Raw genomic sequence first — 6,000 nt, forward strand, 5'->3', positions numbered from 1 at the left:
AGGATATTGGAAATAACTGGTCATCTAATTAGTACACTGAGTGCTTATCATCTTATAAATGATTTCACACACAAAATGGCTACACTGAAATGGCATTTTGAAATGGAAAATTGTTTCAATGAAAATTTTCTGACTGGCATTAGTTGGAGTAATGAGTGTATATATGGCCCACCTGAGCTGGTGGGGAAGTAGCCCCCTGCAGGGATCCAAAAGGGGCTCAGGATAAAGGGCTGAATATTAATCTTATGCTAAAGTTCAGTGCCCAGTGTTTCCCTACCTGTTGCTAATTGTATAGACTTGACTTTTTAAATCTATTACCTTCACCTGGATGCCCCCACAGAGTCCCATTATCATTGTACCCAGAACCCCCAACAAGCCCTTCTGGATCCAGATCTCCCCACACCCGAATCCCACACTGAGCTGCCCATACCCAGATTGTCTGACATCGAACCCTCTCTCCCACACCTGGATCCCCCCACTAAGCCCCTCCACACTTGGAGCCTGCCTTGCTGAGCCTGTCTGCCCACACCTGGTGCACCTGGCACAGAGGGGCAGTGCCCTAGGGTGTTTCTGGGGCTAGCCCGGTTCTTGCGTTGTGTCAGGGTTGGGTGCAGCCTCACCACTGAGTCTGTGTCCTGGGGAGGGGTGATCTCCCACCTCTGTGCAGCCAGTGGCCTGTGCTCCCCAATGCCATGTTGGAGCCTCCACATTTATTTGACAAATAAAATTTGCAGAATTATGCAGAATAAAATATTGCCATGCCAGCTTTAATACTGAACTAATGTAGATCTAGTTATCAACATTGTCACGTCTGTGCTGCTGTTCGTGCTGTCCTGAAACATGCCACCATTGCTGCCATGCCATGTTGCTCTACTGCTGCACTGATGTCTTTGGTGGTTGACCTTAAGATAGGCACATTTGAACATGGATGGGATGCTGTTACTAAGGCCATTCTTTCATTGGAGGCTCTCTCATACAGCACTCCTGTTGATTCATTAGAGAGCTGCTGTTTTACATTTCAGAGCAATGTGCCAAACCTGGTTACAAAGTCACTCAGCCAGTTTGATGCATTACAGGGGGAGGAGGGAGAATGGAAGGGGTAGTAGGACTTCAGTAGCTCATGTTCTGTGTTTTACAAGTGATGATTTTTTTGCTGAAGCTGACAGCAAAGGATACGCTAGGGGTGGCTAGTGAAATGATAGCAGGGGGTGAACACAGTAGAACAAATGTGTTTGCTTCATCAGTAAGTAAAGGGCTTCAAAGGGCTGTTGCAGAGAGAATCTGTTGTCAGGTGCGGGGTGTGTGTCAAACTCCTGGGCCTTTGAAAGTTACGAGGATGGTGGGAGGATATTTTGGACATTTTCTGAATGATAAAATAAAGTGGTCTTATCTGAGAGTTCAACGGAAATATCATCAAAGCAATCTGTTACAAAGAGGCCAGTAAGCTTAAAAAGACATTGCAGAGGCTATCTTCAACCATTTCAAAACTTACTTTTTTTTCTCCATTTTTTGTTTGCAACAGCTAGTGATAAATGGAGGTTCAGAATAGTCTACTCTAACTCCTTGGGGGCTTAGTAATGCTTCCTTACCAAAAGAAATGTACATTCACTGGTTTAATATTGTAGGGTTACTCAGAAGCAATGGGTTATGCACTCTGGTTTATTAAGGTTGTGTGGCTCATGGATGCTGGGTTACAGCAACTGATTGATTATGGCAAGAAAAAAACATTGAAGGATTTTATCTAATAAAAATAATGTAAAGAATCACTTTGACTTTGAAAACAAAAGATAAAAAGATCAAATTTGGAGTTTCTTAACTTAAGTATAACCTTTTCAAATACATTGTTGGGATTTTATGAAAAAGAAACAAACAATGGCTTGCACAATTTTTTCCACTCTTGCTTTTTTTTCATCCAATGATAAGTTAGCAGTAAAAATAGCTGCTGTGTTCCACTCTTACTTTTATCATCACTGTCAGGCATAGATCACTCAGTCCTCCCACACAGCAAACTATTCCAGGTGGGAAGAGTTAAAGAGAGGGCTTCTGTGATGGATTTGAGTCAGTAGAATCAGATTCTCTCATGAAAGCAGCAAAGAATCCTGTGGCACCTTATAGACTAACAGACATTTTAGAGCATGAGCTTTCGTGGGTGAATACCCACTTTGTCAGATGCAAGACTCTCTCATATTGCTCAGAAAAAAAGCCCAAATTGCTATAGCAGAATACTGCAGGGTCAGGCTCTCTCTAAATTGGCACATCTTCAATATATGATGGGCAGTGTGAAGACAGGGTTGTTAGAGGCACAAAGAAGATTACACTAATAAGGGAAGGAGGAATGTTATGTCTTTTAGAATTATGCCTTCCCTGTAGGGTGACCCAGACAGCAAGTGTGAAAAATCGGGACGGGGTGGGGGGTAATAGGAGCCTATATAAGAAAAAAATCCAAAAATTGGGACTGTCCCTATAAAATTGGGACATCTAGTTACCCTACTTCCCTGGCCAGAACCAGCCCCTGCTTAAGTCTCTGGAAAGTTTCTGATGGTCTCCAGTGGGAGTTGGATCCAGGATCCATATTCTTCACTAGGAGTTTGAAGTGACTGAAATAGGAATGAGCCTCAAAGAATCCATCCTAATGTTTTAAATGAGACGAAGTGCATCCTGGGACAGTGCTAGTTACAGAGGAAGAACTGGCCATGCCAGAGGCATCCAATAAATCTTTGCACCCCTTTCCCTTATTCCCAGTCCAGTGTATTAAGGCTTCCAATAACCTGGGAAAAGCCAAGGAGATAGAAAGAGAATGGTTGCTGTTTCATTATAGGGCAGAGAAGCCCCTCCACTTACACACACTAGTGGAAGGTGGCATGTCTACCTGTGAACAGATCCTGTTCATCTCCCCTTTAATAAAATCAGTGCCTGCTGGATGTGGTGGTCTAGAATAATCATAGAATCATAGAAGATTAGGGTTGGAAGAGACTTCAGGTGATAAGCTAGTCCAACCCCCTGCTCAAAGCAGGACCAACCCCAACTAAATCATTCCAGCCAGGGCTTTGTCAAGCCAGGCCTTAAAAACCTCTAAGGATGGAGATTCCACCTCCCTAGGTTACCCATTCCAGTGCTTCACCACCATCCTAGTGAAATAGTTTTTCCTAATATCCAACCTAGACCTCCCTCACTGCAACTTGAGACCATTGCTCCTTGTTCTGTCACCACTGAGAACAGCCTAGCTCCATCCTCTTTGGAACCCCCCTTCAGGTAGTTGAAGGCTGCTATCAAACCCCGCCCCCCTCACTCTTCTCTTCTGCAGACTAAATAAGCCCAGTTCCCTCAGCCTCTCCTCATAAGTCATGGGCCCCAGCTCTCTAATTATTTTCATTACTTGCCGCTAGACTCTCTCCAATTTGTTCACATCCTTTTTGTAGTGAGGGGCCCAAAGCTGGATGCCATACTCCAGATGTGGCCCCACCAGTGCCAAATACAGGGGAATAATCACTTCCCTCGATCTGCTGGCAATGCTCTTACTAATGTAGCCCAATATGCCATTAGTCTTCTTGGCAACAAGGGCACACTGTTGACTCATATACAGCTTCTTGTCCACTGTAATCCCCGGGTCCTTTTATTCAGAACTGCCGCTTAGCCAGTCGGTCCCCAGCCTGTAGCAGTGCATGGGATTTTTCTATCCTAAGTGCAGGACTCTGCACTTGTTCTTGCTGAACCTCATCAGATTTGTTTTGGCCCAATCCTCAAATTTGTCTAGGTCACTGTGGACCCTATCCCTACCCTCCAGCATATCTACCTTTCCCCCCAGTTTAGTGTCATCCACGAACTTGCTGCGGGTGCAGTCCATCCCATCATCCATATCATTAATGAAAATGTTGAACAAAACCAGCCCCAGGACTGACCCCTGGGGCACTCTGCCTGATACCACCTGCCAACTAGACATGGAGCCATTGAACCCAACAATCTAGCCAGCTTTCTATCCACCTTATGGTCCATTCATCCAATCCATACTTTTTTAACCTGCTGGCAAGAATACTGTGGGAGACCATGTCAAAAGCTTTGCTAAAGTCAAGGTATATCACGTTCACCATTTTTCCCATATCCACAGAGCCAGTTATCTCATGATAGAAGGCAATCAGGTTGGTCAGGCATGACTTGCTCTTGGTAAATCCATGTTGACTATTCCTGATCACCTTCCTCTCCTTCAGGTGCTTCAAAATGGATTCCTTGAGGACCTGCTCCATGATTTTCCCAGGGACTGACATGAGGCTGACCGATCTGTTGTTCCCCGGATTCTCCTTCTTCCCTTTTTTAAAGATGGGCATTATATTTGCCTTTTTCCAATTGTGTGGGACCTCCCCTGATCACCACGAGTTTTCAAAGTTAATGGCCAATGGCTCTACAGTCACATCAACCAATTCCCTCAGCACCCTTGGATGCATTACATCTGATCCCATGGACTTGTGCATGTCCAGCTTTTCTAAATAGTCCTTAACCTGTTCTTTCACTACTGAAGGCTGTTCCCCTCCTCCCCATACTGTGCTGCCCAGTGCAGCAGTTTTGGAACGGACCTTTTGTCTGTGAAGACCGAGGCAAAAAAAAAAAAACATTGAGTACTTCAACTTTTTCCATGTCATCTGACACTAGGTTGCCTCCTCTGTTCAGTAAGGGTTCCACACTTTCCCTGACCTTCTTCTTGTTGCTAACATACCTGTAGAAACCCTTCTTGTTACCCGTCACATACTTTGCTAGCTGTAACTCCAGTTGTGCTTTGGCATTCCTGATTATACCCATGCATGCGCAAGCAATATTTTTATACTCCTCCCTAGTCATCTGTCCAAGTTTCCAATTCTTGTAAGCTTCCTTTTGGTGTTTAAGTTCACCAAAGATTTCTCTGTTACACCAAGCTGGTCGCCTGCCATATTTGCTGTTCTTTCTGCACATTGGGATGGTTTGTTGAGTCCTGCACACTCAATAAGGGTTCTTTAAAATACAGCCAGCTCTCCTGGACGCCTTTCCCCCTCATATTAGCCTCCCATCTCATGCCCTTTCTTGTTCTGAATGTGGTTGTTTTGTATTTTCTGTCCATAAGGACAAAGCTGCCTCCTCATGCCAGAAAATGACATGTGGGCAGCTTTCCAAGGGGAAAAATGAAGCAAGTCATTCACTGCAATCCTCTCATCCACTGCTCCCCTACACTCCTCTTACAGAGGCCCGCACCAGTTCAGTGGCTCTGAACCTTCCACTCACCCCTAGCAATTCTGGCACAGGAGTTTGGGGATAATGTGTGTGGGGGCGCAGAGGCCCTGAATCTTGGTCCGTGCAGCCATGGTAGCTAATGGGATGTCATTGCTGGATGTCCTAAATTTGTTTGAATGAGACTCATGAGACAGCTGAAGCTCTTGGATGCACCCTGCTGACTGTAGCATATTAACAGAATAACTGCCCTTCGTACTAATACGTGAAGATCCTCTATTACATAGATGCTTGATAAAGACTGAAGAATGGATAACAACAACAGGCCATATCCTGCATGATGCTGAGCACCACTGAAGTCATTGAGTGCTATAGATGTTCAGCCCCTCTCATGTTTTGGCTCATTACTATTGCTTAGCACTCATTACTTCCTGCAGAACAGGTAGTATGTTACAGCACAGTCATGATGCTGTAACATACCACCTCTTCTGCAGGAAGGGAGGAACAGGTTTCCAATATGATTCAATGGAGTTTCCCCTTTAGGAGAGTGCATTTCCTGGGGGAAAGGAGGGAATTTACAGGACTGCATAGAACACTTTACATTTTTAAAGTGCCACACAGACATTAACTAGCTAAGAGCTAATGGGGCAAAGAATGCAGCAGTGCCACATACCACAAGGATCATAATAAACTATGAACTGGGGAATCCTTGGGTGGGCTGTCCTAGTGGAAATAGACATGTTGTAGTGGCCCCTAGCTGTAGCATTTCACCAAAAATGGTGATACCATAGTGACACTCCCATACGA

Source organism: Mauremys reevesii, linkage group 10 (genome assembly GCF_016161935.1).
Source record: "Mauremys reevesii isolate NIE-2019 linkage group 10, ASM1616193v1, whole genome shotgun sequence".
NCBI classification, from domain to species: domain Eukaryota; kingdom Metazoa; phylum Chordata; order Testudines; family Geoemydidae; genus Mauremys; species Mauremys reevesii.